This window comes from Saimiri boliviensis, chromosome 3 (assembly GCF_048565385.1).
Source record: "Saimiri boliviensis isolate mSaiBol1 chromosome 3, mSaiBol1.pri, whole genome shotgun sequence".
Lineage (NCBI taxonomy): Eukaryota > Metazoa > Chordata > Mammalia > Primates > Cebidae > Saimiri > Saimiri boliviensis.
The window spans coordinates 150062204-150078649 of record NC_133451.1 but is presented as its reverse complement, the minus strand read 5'-3'; the positions used below and the strand labels follow the sequence as shown (position 1 = coordinate 150078649).

General features: G+C 39.1%; 1 protein-coding gene across 8 annotated transcripts in view; it reads right to left on the bottom strand.

The window, feature by feature from the left end:
• Positions 1 to 16446, bottom strand: part of ELF2 (E74 like ETS transcription factor 2) — a 144336-nt gene that overhangs the window by 106812 nt on the left and 21078 nt on the right. Inside the window, exon 1 of one of the 8 annotated variants that reach the window (XM_074396902.1) lies at positions 1161 to 4902. The exons of the other annotated variants lie outside the window; for them this stretch is intronic. The gene's annotated coding sequence lies outside the window, so the exon portion shown is untranslated. Of the gene's footprint in view, positions 1 to 1160; positions 4903 to 16446 lie in introns of those variants that run through there. 8 annotated transcript variants of the gene reach the window in all.

The following is a 16446-nucleotide window of genomic DNA, read 5'->3' as shown; positions in this document are numbered from 1 at the left end:
CGAACTTCAAATTATGTCAGATTATAATTAACAAAACAGCATGGTACTGGTATAAAAGCAGACATATGGAACAGTGGAACAGATTAAAGAACCCAAAAATAAAACCAAATATCCACAACTATCTTCAACAAAGCATAAAAAACACAAATTGGGGCCGGGTGCGGTGGCTCACGCCTGTAATCCCAACACTTTGGGAGGCCAAGGCGGGCAGATCCACAAGGTCAGGAGTTCGAGACCAGCCTGGCCAACCTGGTGAAATCCCATCTCTACTTAAAATACAAAAATCAGCTGGGCATGGTGGCTGGCACCTGTAGTCCCAGCTACTCATGAGGCTGAAGCAGCAGAATTGCTTGAATCCAGGAGGCAGAGATTGTAGTAAGTCAAGATCGCACCACTGCACTCCAGCCTGGGTAACAAAGTGAGACTCCATCTTAAAAAAAACATAAACTGGGGAAAGGACACCTATTTAATAAATGGTGCTGAGAAAACTGGCTAGCCACAAGTAGAAAAATTAAACTGGATCTCTGTCTCTCTCCTTATATAAACATCAACTCGAGATGAATCAAAGATTTAATTCTAAGACCTGAAATCATGAAAATCCTAGAAGATAACCTAGGAAAAACTGTTCTGGACACTGGCCTAGGCAAAGAATTCATGACTAACACCCAAAAGCAAATGCAACTAAAACATAATAAATAAATGGTACCTAATTAAACCAAAAATCTTCTGTACAGCAAAAAAAAAAATCATCATCATCATCATCAGAGTAAACAGACAACCCACAAAATGGGAGAAAATATTTGCAACCTATACATCCAACAAAGGACCAATGTCCAAAATCCATAGGGAACTCACACAAATCATCAAGAAAAAAAAAATCTCATGAAAAAGTAGACAAATTACATGAACAAATAGCCCTCAAAAGAAGATATACAACTGGCCAACACATATACAAAAAAGTACTCAACATCACGAGTCATTCAGGGAAATGCAAATTAAAACCACACTGACATACCACCTTACTCCTGTAAGAATGGCCATTATTAAAAAGTCAAAAGACAACAGATATTGGCATAAACTTGGTGAAAAGGGAACACTTATACGCTTCTAGTAGAAATGTAAATTAGCACAACATATATGAAAAACAGTATGAAGATTACCTTTTTTTTTTTTTAATAGAGATGGGGTTTCGGGGTTTCATCATCTTGGTCAGGCTGATCTTGAACTCCTGACCTCCTGATCCACCCGCCTTGGCCTCCCAGAGTGCTGGGATTACAGACGTGAGTCACTGCGACCGGCCGGAGATTTCTTAAAGAACTAAAAGCAGATCTACCATTTGATCCAGCAATCCCACTACTAGGTATATATCCAAAGGAAACAAAGGAAAAGAAGTCATCATATCAAAAAGACATCTGTACATGTATGTTTATTACAGCAGAATTTACAATTACAAATATAGATACCTAACCATGTGCCTATTGACCAATGAATGAAGAAAATGTGAGATAGATAGATAGATATATATATAGATATATATATATGCGCCATGGAATACTACTCAGCCATAAAAAAGAACAAAATCATGTATTTTGCAGCAACTTGGATGGAGTTGGAGGCCATTACTCTAAGTGAAGTAACTCAGGAAAGAAAAACCAAATACCATATGTTCTCACTTGTAAGTAGGAGCTAAGCTGTGCGTACACAAGGAATACACAGGGATATAATGGACTACGGAGACTCAAAGAGGGAGGGCAGAAGTGGGGTAAGGGATAAAAAGATTACACATTGGGCACAATGTACACTATTTGGGTGGCAAGTGCACTCTAATCTCAGATTTCACTACTATACCATTCATTCATGTAACCGGTAATCCCTTGCACCCAAAAGTGATTAAAATTTTCTTAAAGAACAAAAAAAAAAAGGGCCGGGTGCGGTGACTCAAGCCTGTAATCCCAGCACTTTGGGAGGCAGAGGCGGGTGGATCACAAGGTCAAGAGATCGAGACCATCCTGGTCAACATGGTGAAATCCCGTCTCTACTAAAATACAAAAAATTAGCTGGGTATGGTGGTGCGTGCCTGTAATCCCAGCTACTCAGGAGGCTAAGGCAGGAGAATTGCCTGAACCCAGGGAGGCGGAGGTTGTGGTGAGCCGAGATCGCGCCATTGCACTACAGTGTGGGTAATAAGAGCAAAACTCCGTCTCAAAAAAAAGAATTAAAAAAATTTTTTAAAGAACCAAATATAACAAAAAAAACCAAAAACAATACCAAAGAACAGCAAATCTTGGGAAAGAAGAAGACTCTATTTCCAGAGTAACACATGAGATTCAAATGTCCAGTTTTCTCCAAAAACTCCTAAGGCAAACAAAAAACCAGGGAAGGATGAGCCATTCAAAGGCAAAAATAAATAAATCAACAGAAACTGTTCCGGAAAAAGACCTGATAGCTAATCTACTACATAAAGACTTTAAAACAATTATCTTAAATATGCTCCAAGAACTAAAGGAAGCTTTGGGGAAAGTCAAGAAAATAATATATGAACAAAATTAAAACATCAATAAAATCTGGGGAAAAAAAGAAAATTCTGGAGCTGAAAAGTATAATTGAAGTGAAAAATTCACTAGAGAAATTCAAAGGCAGATTTGAGCAAGCAGAAGAGAATCAATAAACTTGAAGACCAGATACTAAAATTACTGAGTATAAGAAACAGAAACAAAAAAAGATTTTTAAAAAAACTGAAAAGAGCTAGAGGATCTATGGGATGCCATCAAGATGATCAACATATGAAGAGGGGGGAAAAAAAAAGAGGCAGAGAAAATATTTAAAGAGATATTAGCTGAAAACCTCCCAAATTTGATGAAAGACCCTAATAAAAACATCCAAGAAGCTTGATGAACTCCAATTAAAATGAATTCAAAGAGACACACACCAACACATGATATAATCAAATTTTCAAAAACTGAACACAAAGAGATGCTTGAAAGCAGCAAGAGAAAAAGGATTTGTCACATGCAACTGATACACAGTAAGATTATCAACAGATAACTCATCAGAAACTTCAAAGGCCATAAGGCAGTAGGCCAATATATTCAAATTGCTAAAAGAAAAGAACTGCAGTCAGTAGAGGTAGCGGGCACCTGCAGTCCCAGTTACTCAGAAGGCTGAGCTGAGGGGATCACTTAACCCCAGTAGTTCAAGCCCAGCCAGTGAAAATAGCAAAACCCAGTCTTCAGAAAATGAATAAAAAATATGGCTGGGCACAGTGGCTCATGTCTGTAATCCCAGCACTTTGCCAACAAAACCATCCTTTCAAAGTGAGGAAAAAGACTTAAATGTAAAACCCAAAACTAAAAAAAATACCTGGAAGACAACCTAGCCAATACCATTCAGGACATACCAAAGAGCAAGGATTTTATGACAAAGACACCAAAAGCAGCTGCAACAAAAGCAAAAAATGACAAGTTGGATCTAATTAAACTAAAGACCTTCTGCATGGCAAAATAAACTATCAACAAATAGACAACTTACAGAATGGAGAAAAATTTTGCAAACTATGAAGCCAACAAAGATCTAATATCCAGCATCTACAAGGAACTTAAACAAATATACAACAAAAAAACAACCTGATTAAAAGTGGGCAGGCCAGGGTCGGTGGTTCACACCTATAATCACACTTTGGGAGGCCGAGGCAGGTGGATCACCTGAGGCCAGGAGTTTGAGATTAGCCTGGCCAATACGGAGAAACTTCATCCCTACTAAAAATACAAAAATATAAAAATGTGATGGCACACGCCTGTAGTTCCAGCTACTTGGGTACCTGAAGCATAAGAATCGCTTTAACCCAGGAGGTGGAGGTTGCAGTCAAGATCACGCCACTGCACTCCAGCCTGGGTGACAGAATGAGACCATGTAAAAAAAGTGGGCAAAGGACATGAACAGAAACTTCCGAAAAGAAGACATACATGCGGCCAGCAATCACATGAAAAAAAGTTCAACATTGCTGATCATTAGAGAAATGCAAACCAAACCACAATGAGATATGATCTAACACCAGTCAGAATGGCTACTGTTAAAAAGTCAAAAAATAACAGACACTGGTGAGGTTGTATAGAAAAAGGAATACTTAACCGCTATTGGTGGGAGTGTAAATTACTTCAGCCATTGTGGAAGACAGTGTGGTGATTCCTCAAAGACCTAATGACAGAAATACCATCTGACCCAGCAATCCCATTACTGGGTATATGCCCAAAATAATAGAAATTATTCTATTATAAAGACCCATGCATATGTATGTTCACAGCACCACTATTCACAATGAGAAAGACATGGAATCAACCTAAATGTCCATCAGAGATAGACTGGCTAAAGAAAATGTGACACATACACACCATGGAATACTATGCAGCCATAAAAAGGAATGAGATCATGACCTTTGCAGGAACATGGATGGAACTGAAGACCACTATACATAGAAAACTAACACAGGAAGAGAAAACCAAAACCACATGTTCTCACCTGTAAGTGGCAACTAAATGATGAGAATACATGGACACATAGAGGGGAATAACACACACTGGGAGCATTCTGTGGTTGGAGGGTGGGAGAAGAGAGAGAATCAGGAAAAACAACTAATAGGTACTAGGCTTAATACCTGGGTGATGAAATAATCTGTACAACAAACCACCATGATACAAGTTTACCTGTGTAACAAACTTGCACTTGTATCCTGAACTTAAAATAAAAGTTAAAAAAAAAAAAAGATTGGAAATGAAAAATAGAAAAAGATATGCCACACAAATAATAAGCAAACGACAGCAGGAGTAGCTACACCAATATTAAACAAAATAGACTTAAAATGAAAAAAGTTTATAAGAAATAAAAGACATTATACATTAATAAAAGATGCAATAAAGCAACAAAATATAATGACTATAAACATTTATATGCCCAATGACAATCAAAATATGAAACAAAAACTAACAGAATTGAAAAGAGAAATAGACAGTTCTACAACTATAGTTGGAGACTTCAATACTCCTCCTTTCAATAATGAATGGAACACCAGGCAGTAAACAGGTAAGAAAAGAGAGGTCTTAAATAACACAATAAACCAACTAGACCTAACAGACATATACAGAACACTATAACAACAACAGAATACACATTCTTCTCAGGGTATGAGGGACATCTTCTATGACAGACCAATATGTTAAGTCACAGATTAAGTCTCAATAAAGTTTAAAAGACAGATATCATATTAACTATGTTCTCTGATGATAATGGGATGAAGTTAGAAATCAGTAACATAAGTAGAACTGAAAAATCTGTAAAAAGATGACAGGATGATGGGTGCAGCAAACCACCATGGCACACGTTTACCTATGTAACAAACCTGCACGCTCTGCACATGTACCCCAAAACTTAAAGTATAATTTAAACAAAGAAAGAGAGAAAAGAAAAATCTTCACTTCATCTACTTGATTGTAAAAAGAAAAAAAGGAAAATCCATAAAATACAGTTTTTCTTTTTTTTTTTTAAGATGGAGTTTTGCTCTGGTTGCCCAGGCCAGAGTGCAATGGCACGATCTCGGTTCACTGGAACCTCAGCCTCCTGGGTTCAAGTAATTCTCCTGTCTCAGCCTACTGACTACCTGGGATTACAGGCATGTGCCACCAAGCCCAGTTAATTTTTTTATATTTTTAGTAGACAGGGTTTCTCCACATTTGTCAAGCTGGTCTTGAACTCCCGACCTCAGGTGATCCACCTGCCTCCGCCTCCCAAAGTGCTGGGATTACAGGCATGAGCTACCGCGCCCGGCCAATACATTCCTAAACAACCAAAAGATTATACACCATGACCAAGCAGAATTTATTCCTGAAATATAAGGATGGTCTGACATATAAAAATGGAGAAATGGCCGGGCATGGTGGCTCACGCCAGTAATCCCAGCACTTTGGGAGGTAGAGGAGGGTGCATCACCTGAGTTCAGGAATTTGAGGACAGGTTGGCCAACATGGTGAAACCCTGTTCTGTACTAAAACTACAAAAATTAGCCAGTCATGGTGGCACATGCTTGTAGTCTCAGCTACTTGGGAGGCTGAGGCAGGAGAATCGCTTCAACCCAGAAGGAGTATCTTGCAATGAGCCAAGATCGAACCACTGCATTCCAGCCTGGGTGACGGAATGACTCCATCTCAAAAAAACAAAAACAAAACAAAACAAAAACAATAAACAAGATCAACGTAATATACCAAAGCAATAGAATACAAGAAAAAAACACATGATCATCTCAATTGATGTAGAAAAAGCACTAGACAAAACTTAATCCCTGTCATGGTAAAAACACTCCACAAACTAAGAATAGAAGGAATCTACCTCAACAAAATAAAAGCCATTTGTGAAAAACCCACAGCAAAAATCGCATTCAACCTTGAAAGACTGAAAGCTTTTCATCTAAGACCAGGAACAAGCAAGGACATCCACTTTTACCACTTCCCCCCCAGCCTACCCCAAGGCGGAGTTTCACTCTTGTCGCCCAGGCTGGAGTGCAGTGGCGCTATTTCAGCTCACTGCAACCTCTGCCTCCCAGGTTCCAGCAATTCTCCTGCCTCAGCCTCCTGAGTAGCTGTGATTACAGGCACCCACCACCACATCCGATTAATTTTTGTATTTTTAGTAGAGAACGGTGTTTCATCATGTTGGCCAGGCTGGTCTCAAACTCCTAACCTCAGGTAATCCACCCACCTCAGCTTCCCAAAGGGGATGAGCCAAAGTGCCTTGCCAAGACTCTGTCTCTTAAAACAAAAAAAAGAAAAAATTTAATGTACTTTCTGTCTTCAGAGAGTTGTCTGTTCTGGCCATTTCATATTAACAGAATTATATAATATGTGTAATATGTGATTTGTTGCAGGAGAGACACGGTTGCTCACTGCAGCCTCAACTTCCTGGGCTCAAGTGATCCTCCTACCTCAGGCCTCTCCAGTAGCTGGACCTACAGACAACTGTAGTCATACCTGGCTAATTTTTTTTTTTTAGAGACAGGGTTTCATTATGTTGCCCATGCTGATCTCTAACTCCTGGGGTCCTCCTGCCTTGGCCTCCCACAAAGTGCCGGGATTACAGGCCTGAGTCACCATACCCAGCCTAATATGTGGTCTTTTGCGACTGGCTTTTTTCACTTACAATAAAGTTTTCAAGGTTCATTTACATGTAACATCTATTAGAATGTCATTTCCTTTTATTGCTGAATAATATCCCATTGTTAAGATACATCACATTTTATTTCTCTATTCATCCACCAATGCACATTTGAGATGCTTCTACATTTTTGCTATTGTGAATGCTACTCTGAAAATTCATGTACAAGACATATGTTTTATGCGAATGTTTTCATTTCTTTTGCATTAATAGCCAGAGGCAGAAGTGCCAGAACATAGTACTTGTATGTTTGAGAAAATGACAAGCTTTTCCAAAGTGGCTACACCATTTCACATTCCTACCAGCAGCATATGAAGATACCCAGTTCTCTACATCCTCACCAACAAAATGTTTTAGGTAATTCGTTATGCAGCAGTAGATAACTAATACATCATCTGGTAGATGCAGTATAAATGTCTCCATAAAATTCAACATCCTTTTAAAATTTAAGTAAAAAATTCGGGATTTCCAGCTCTCTGGAATCCCCTTTCACATAGTGAGAGCTAAAAAAAAAAAAAAAAAAAAGAAAAAAAGAAAAAAGAAAAAATTCAACCAAGACTCAAAGGCAAGATATTTTAAACTTTCTCCCAATATTAAGAACAAACACATTTACCTACCACTTTAATTTAACAATTGTACTGACAATCTTAACCAGTTCGGTATGAAAAGCAAATAAACGGCATAGGAATTGGAAAGGAAGAACTGATGCTATCCCTGTAAAATAAGACTATTTACATAGGAAATTTAAAATAGTCTTCAGATATTAGAAGAAGTAAGAGGGTTTGCTAAGTCTCTGGACATAAATCAATATATAAAAATCAGCTGTTCTTCTATAGATCAGCAACAAAGTATAATTTTTTAAAAGAGTATCATTTACCATAACCACAAAAACTACAGGGTACCTAAGAATAAATCTAACGAAAGGGTGTACATGATTTGTATAAAGAAAATCACAGGCCGGGCATGGTGGCTCACGCCTGTAATCCCAGCACTTTAGGAGGCTGAGGCAGGTGGATTGCTTGAGGTCAGGAGTTCCAAGACCAGCCTGGCCAACAGGTGAAACCCCATCTCTATTTATTTAATAAAAAAAAATTAATAAATAAAAAGAAAATCATAAAATTCCTTGAAAAAAATTCTACATGGACAAATACCATGTTCATAGATAAGTATACTCAGTATCTTAGGGATGTCAATTTTCACCAAATTAATCTATTAAAAAATTCAATGTATTTCCAGTCAAAAATCCCAAAAGAGTTTTACAAAAATCTTGACAAAGATAGTAAAAAATGTATGTGGGTCAGGCACAGTAGCTCACACCTCAAGTCACAGCACTTTGGAAGACAGAGGTGGGTGGATCGTTTGAGGCCAGGAGTTCGAGACCAGCCTGGGCAACATGGTGAAACTCCAACTCTATAAAAAAATATAAAAAGTAGCTGGGCATGGCCAGGTACAGTGGCTCACACCTGTAATCCCAATACTTTGGGAGGCCAAAGCGGGTGGATCACCTGAGGTCAGGCATTCAAGACCAGTCTGGCCAACATGGTAAAACCCCTAAAAACTCTACTAAAAATACAAAATGTCTCTACTAAAAATACAAAAAATTAGCCCAGAATTCTGTTGGGTACCTGTAATCCCAGCTATTCAGGAGGCTGAGGCAGGAGAATCTCTTGAACCCAGGAGGCGCAGGTTGCAGCAAGCTGAGATTGAACCATTGCACTCCAGCCTGGGCAACAACAGCGAAACTGCATCTCAAAAAAAAAAATTAGCTGGGCGTGGTGGTGCACGCCTATAATCCCAGTTAATGGGGAGGCTGAGGTGGGAGGATCACTTGAGCCCAGGAGATTGAGGTTGCAGTAAGCCGTGATCACATCAGTGCACTCTATCCTGGGTGACAGAGTGAGACCCTGTCTCAAAAAATTTTTTTTAAGTACGTGAATGAGCAAAGACCAAAAGTCATCCAAGACCCTCCTCAAGAACTGCTCTACCTAGTCTATACTAACTAGGCAATAAGGTAATGGTGTAGAAATACTCAAATATACCAATGAAACACAATATAGAGGCCAGAAAAAGACTCATGCATATTGAAAACTTAATAATGAAAGAGGTAAATTAAAATCAATGAAAAAGACTTATTTAATAAAGTGTGCTGGTACAAATGATCAGCCATACAAGATTTAAAATTTTAAATTACCACCTCTCATCAATCACAAAATAAATTACAGGTGTAGTAAAGACCTAAATATATAAAATGTTCCCCAAAATTAGAAGAAAATATAGAATATCTTCATGAATGCACAGTTAAGAAAAATTATTAGATGAGACACTGAAAGCAAAAAGCAAAGAATTAATTTTCACTATACCAAAATGGTTTAAATTTTATTGTTTACTTTATAACAATATAAACCAAAACAAAGTCGAAAAGCAGGAGACTCGCAAAAGTTATTTGCCTCTCCCACCCCCAAATAGGTGGGGAGTGGGGGATTCCTAATAAATAAGAAACAAGCCGGGCGCGGTGGCTCAAGCCTGTAATCCCAGCACTTTGGGAGGCTGAGGCGGGTGGATCACGAGGTCGACAGATCGAGACCATCCTGGTCAACATAGTGAAACCCCGTCTCTACTAAAAATACAAAAATTAGCTGGGCATGGTGGCGCGTGCCTGTAATCCCAGCTACTCAGGAGGCTGAGGCAGGAGAATTGCCTGAGCCCAGGAGGCGGAGGTTGCGGTGAGCCGAGATCGCGCCATTGCACTCCAGCCTGGGTAACAAGAGCGAAACTCCGTCTCAAAAAAAAAAAAAAAAAAAAAAAGAAAGAAACATAGGCGATGTAAATTCTATTAAAGATTTTTAAATGAATTATACTGAGGCCCACATGGATAAATCTGATGTGAGCTCTTGTCAAGGTTCTAGTTCTCATGGGAAACGACGGATTCGTGTGTGTTTGCTACATTATTAAAAACAGGCAACAGACATGCTAGAGCTATTATTTAAATGTGTCACGAATCAAGAATTACAAATCACCTACTTTTATATAACTAGGGTCCAAAGAAGGAGGTTAAAAAGGGTACTGATTTTATTAATTTCCCACCCAATATGTGAAAACTGATCACGTGAAGTGGTTCTTGAAAGTTTGTCATGAAAATTTCATACCATGTACTAACCCTTTGACAGATTCTCTCTTTAAAATTTTCCAACAGGTTGTACTTTTCTCTGATTTAATTGCTTAATACAAGCCCTAATTTGTGATCAAGCTGTATCAGCACAAGGGTCAGTTATCTGACTTGCTATTGCACCAATTCTGAAACACCTAACAGATGAGAAAGGGAAAGGGTGACTCTATTTTATATGACATTCAAGAAAAGATAAAATTATAGGAAAAGAAAATAGATCATCAGTTCGAAGGATTTATTCTCAAAAGGGTACAATGAAACTCTCGGGGGTGAAAGAAATATTGTATTATCTTCATCGTGGTGGTGACTGCAAAATGGTATAAATTTGCTACTCATGAAAATATAAGGGTGAATTTTACTACATGTAAATTAAAATTCAGTAAACTTGACTTTAAAAAGGACAATGTACAAAATTAGAATTAAGGAGACATCTGTATTCAAATATTAACAGTATTATCACGACAATGAATGAGAATTATAGCTTGTAGTCTACACCTTTTTTTTTTTTTTTTTTGAGATGGAGTCTCACTCTGTTGCCCAGGCTGGAATACAGTGGCTCAGTCATCACTCACTGCAGCTTTAACCTCCCAGGCTCAAGCAATCCTCCCACCTCAGCCCCCCAAGTAGCTGGGACCATGGATATGTACCACCACGCCCAGTTTATTTTTTTTTTTATAGAGACAAGGTCTCCTTATGTTGCCCAGGTTGGTCTTGAACTCCTGGGCCCAACCAATTCTCCTGCCTCTGCCACCCAAAGTGCTGGGATTACAGGTGTGAGCCACCAGGCAGAGCCTTGTAATTTATACCTATGTATAGTTTAATTCATAGTTCCTGCCTACAGGATCAATGAATTCTCCCCAAAAAAGCTCCATTACCCTTAGTCATTTCATTGATGAAATTAAATATTTTAATAATGAAATCAATGCTTTAAGTACTTCTAATTCACATTTTAACTGTCCTCTTTCTCTTTTGAAATTACCAAGTCTGACAGGAATTATATACATAGAGTTGATAATGTTAATATAAATATAAAACATCAATAACAATAGTCTCATACATTTTTGTAGTCACTGAAACAAGCTGTTTTATGCATTCTTTCTATCCTTACAAGAGCCCTATAAAATAGAGATAATTATCCCCTTTATTACATGAAGACTATTTTGACAGTACTCTGTATACTGTGAAAGGATACTAAAGTGAAAAAGCCGGGCACAGTGGCTCACACCTGTAATGCCAGCAGTTTCAGAGTCCATGGAAGGCAGATTGCCTGATCCCAGGAGTTTGAGGCCAGCCTGGGCAACATGCGGAGACCCCAGCTCTTTTTTTTTTTTTTTTTTTTGAGAAGGTGTCTCACTCAGTCACGCAGGCTGGAATGCAGTGGCGTGATCCTGGCTCACTGCAACCTCCACCTCCCAGGTTCAAGTGATTCTTCTGCCTCAGCCTCCTGAGTAGATGGGACTACAGGTGCATACCACCACGCCCAGCTAATTTTTGTATTTTTGGTAGAAATGGAGTTTCACCACATTGGCCAGGCTGGTCTTGAACTCTTGACCTCACAATCTGCCAGCGTCAGCCTCCCACAGTGCTGGGATTACAGCCGCACTGTAATCATCAAATTAGCCAGGCATAGTGGCACATGCCTGTAGTCCCATCTACTCAGGAGGCTGAGGTGGGAAGATCGCTTGAGCCTGGGAGGCACAGGTTGCTGTTAGCTGAGATTGTGCCACTGCACTCCAACTTGAATAACAGAGGGAGACTGTCTCAAAAAAAAGGAAAGGAAAGGAAAAAAAAATCTTGGGACCTCCAAACTCACTGTGGCAAAGGAAAAAGTTAAGCTTGGGAACTGAGTCATGCACAACTGCCTCCCACTTTGTTCCTAAATAGATAGCTGCAAAGATAAAAGGCCACGTACCTCCCCAGGGGGCCTCCTTCACAATTTGCTCACAAGAAAACTCCTTCCGGGCCCAAGATCTTTACCCTAAAACAGAATTCTATTTCATTTCACCCTGGCAATATAAATGAAAAGCTTATCTTCACAGGTTCAGGACAAAGGCAGGACTGGAAGTCTTCCCTCCACTGACCTGAGACAAAAGCATATTTGATTGCTTCTTCTGTTTACTCTATCTTAGGTAAAATGCAGATTCACTGAGTGCCGGAAGAAAGCACAGCTGACTCTCCCTCTACCCCCTCCTTTTCACAAGCAACATGTGGATTTAGTGAGCTCACAAGAATGCAACCATACTCTCCCTCTTTATGTTTTCTTTCCCCTTTCCCTACTGTCCCCTTTTTCCCCCTTTAAAGGTTGAAGGCTTCAAAACCCTCACTGGAAAAAGCACAGGTCACAGCTGTTCCTGTGATTTTGTGTTCCTTTTGCCTGGGCACATCCTCAACCTTGGCAAAATAAACTTCTAAATTCAGACTTGCCTCAGTCATTTTCTTTGTGTTACAATACTGAAGAGTTAGTATGATTTAGGAGTTAAAAGCCTATTGGCCACTGTATCTTCAGAACACAATAGGTGCTCAACATGTATTTTTTATGTTTTGGTTTTAATGCTGGGGTAATTACTTAATCTCTTTTAACTTAAATTTTCTCATCCATAAGATAGTAGAACAACTCGAGAAGTAGACATATCTAGTTCTTTTCATTCTTTACATAAAATACCTGGCACACTATAAGCATTAAGTGAATGTCATTTAATCTGTTATCATATTTTTAATAATACAAGACCCTAAGACATAAGTTCTGAAAGGGAAAATAAATCTCAGGACCCCCAAATCACTAAACCAAAAGGAAAAATTAAGCTGGGAACTGTGTCAGGCAAACCTTGCCTCCCATTTTATTCCTAAATAAGATAGCTACAACAATTTAAAAAAAAAAGCTACATACTTCCCTCACAATTTGCCCACTAGGAAATTCCTTGTGGGCTTCAAGATCTTTACCCTAAAATGGTTATGTTGAATTTTAACCCAGATAATGTGTTTTGATAGCTTATCTTCATGAATGTAGGAAAAAGGACAGAGCTCTAAGTCATCCCTCTGCAAACCTGAGACAAATGCCTATGTGATTCTTCCTCTAATGTAAAAATGCAGATCCTCTGAGCTAAGTCAAGGCGTAAGTGAGACTATTCCTCTACTCCTTTCCCACAAGTAAATTGTGTATTCAGTGAAAGGTTGATCAAAGACTCAAAAGAATGTGACTGCTTGCATCTTATTTACCCATACCTTTTTAAAATTTCTTCCTCTTCTCCTTTAAATACTGAAGCCCTCAAAATCGTCTTTGGAGAGAAATGCACAAACCTCACTCCCAGGTGTGCATCCTTAATCTTGGCAAAATAAACTTTCTAAATTGATTGAGACCTGTCTCAGATACTTCTTGGTTCCCATGGTACAAGGGCAGCATCAGAGCTGTATCATATAGCTAAAGCTTCAGATGAGAATACAGTACCAGACGTGGTAGCACACCCATGCAGTCTCAGCTACTACAGATACTGAGGTAGCAGGACTGCTTGAGTCCAGGAGTTCCGGGCTGTAATCCACTATAACAATCATATATCCACACAAAGTTCACCATCAGTATGGTGACCTCCCAGGAGAGGGGGATCACCAGGTTGCCTAAGAAGAGGTGAACCAACTCAGGTCAGAAACCAAGCAGGTCAAAACTCATATGCTGATCAGCAGTGGGATCATGCCTGAGAACAGCCATTGCACTCCAGCCTGAGCAATACAGCAAGACCTCATCTCTGAAAACAATAATTTAAAAGGTCAGCATGGCATATCACACATGTAAGGCCAACACTTTGGGGAGGTCAAGGCAAGAGGATCGCTTGGGTCCAGAAGTTCAAGACCAACTGGGCAAATAGTAAGACTGCATCTCTACAAACAATAACAAAGATAAAAGTATATAATCTAATTACAACTAACGAAAAATTTAGATGTCATTCTTATTTATTATAAGACAAACATTAACACGGCATTTTACAATGATAGAAAGTAAATTTAATAAATTGTTTAAAGAAAGCACTCCCTTTTGAAAATGAGACTGTATGGGTGTGCCACCACATCTGATATTATATTCTCATCTGAAGTGTTGGCAATGTGATATACCTCTGATGCTGCCCCTATAGCATGGAGAAACCAAGAAGTTTTTTGAGGAAAACTACATCTGAGGATTATATATTTGTTGTTGTTGTCATTGTTGTTGTTGCTTGAGACAGAGTTTTGCTCTTGTTGTCCAGGCTGGAGTGCACTGGCGTGATTTCAGCTCACCACAACCTCCGCCTCCTGGGTTCAAGCAATTCTCCTGCCTCAGCCTCCCAAGAAGCTGGGATTACAAGCATGCGCCACCATGCCTGCCTACTTTTTTTTGTATTTTTAGTAGAGACAGGATTTCTCCATGTTGGTCAGGCTGGTCTCGAACTCCCAACCTCAGATGATCCACTTGCCTCGGCTTCCCAAGTGCTGGAATTACAGGCGTGAGCCACTGTGCCCGGCCTAGCCTATATAGTTTTTAACAATTTAGGCTCATAAGCCAGGACTGAAGATAAATAATTTTGGCAACAAGCACTCATATCATGAGACTTACTTTAGAAATCAGATGTTTAAAAATGATGGTAGAAATTAACAGGATAAGAAAAGTTGCAGGAAAGCTGTTTAATCCGGAAGAGAATTTACAGCTCATTTAACAAGAAAAAATTGATTGAAGAGGCTAATTGGAAAATTACGCAATATAACTTGTCAATCATAAAAGTAAATTTTCAAGAGTCTCATACAATAACTAACAATCTTAAAATCCTTATTTACTCACGGCCTTGACACTGAGTTATCCAGTTAAGATGTTATTAATCTTATACATATATTCTTATGTGGTATACACATGGTCTCATATCATGACTAATGATATCTTAAATATTCATGGCCTTGACACTGAGGAATCCAATTAAGATATATGTTCTTAATTTTACATACACACACACATATATATACTTTTTTTTTTTTTAAGACAGAGTCTCACTCCATCATCCAGGCTGGTGTGCAGTGGTACAATCTCAGCTCACTGCAACCTCTGCCTCCCAGGTTCAAGTAATTCTCCTGCCTCAGCCTCCCAAGTAGCTGGGATTACAGGCACATGCCACCATGCCTGGCTAATTTTTGTATTTTTAGTAGAGAAGGGGTTTTACCATATTGACCAGGCTGGTCTCGAACTCCTGACTTCAAATCATCCAACCTCTTCAGCCTCCCAAAGTGCTGGAATTTCAGGCAGGAGCCACCGCACCCAGCCTTAATTTTACACATATATTCTTATGTGGTGTACACATACAGTGATGCATTGCTTAATGGCAGGAATACGTCCTGAGAAATGCATCCTTAGGTCCTTACGCACTTTTGGACCTAAGGATTTTGTCATTGTGCAAACCTTATAGAGTGTACTTACAAATACATAGATGGTGTAGCCTACCTACACACCTAGGCTATATGATACGGCTTACTGCTTCCAGTCTACAAACCTGTACAGCATGTTACTATGCTGAATACTATAGATAACTTTAACACAATGGAAAGTATTCGTGTATCTAAACATATCTAAACATAGAAAAGGTACAGTAAAACTAAGGTGTTACAATATTACAGGACTACTGTTAAATATCTGATCCATCATTGACTAAAATATTAATCTCTCCCCCTCCCTCATATATACACAGAGATAAGAAATGAACTTAGATATTTATGATATCATCAAAATTCTGTATAATTTTTTCTTTTTTGACACTGGGTCTCACTCTGTTACCCAGGCTGGAATCCAATGGCATCATATTACAGCTCACTGCAGCCTCAACCTCCTGGGCTCAAGCAATCCTCCTGCCTCAGGCTCCTGAGTAGCTAGGACTATAGGCACATGCCACCATACCCAACTAAGGATTTTTCATTTTTTGCAAGGATGGGGTCTCATTATGTTGCCCAGGCTGGTCTGAAACTCCTGGCTTCAAGCAATCCTCCCATCTTAGCCTCCCAAAGTGCTGGAATTACAGGCATGGACCACAGTGCCAAGCACTTTGAAGATATTCTGATGCTTTCCTTATCAGAAA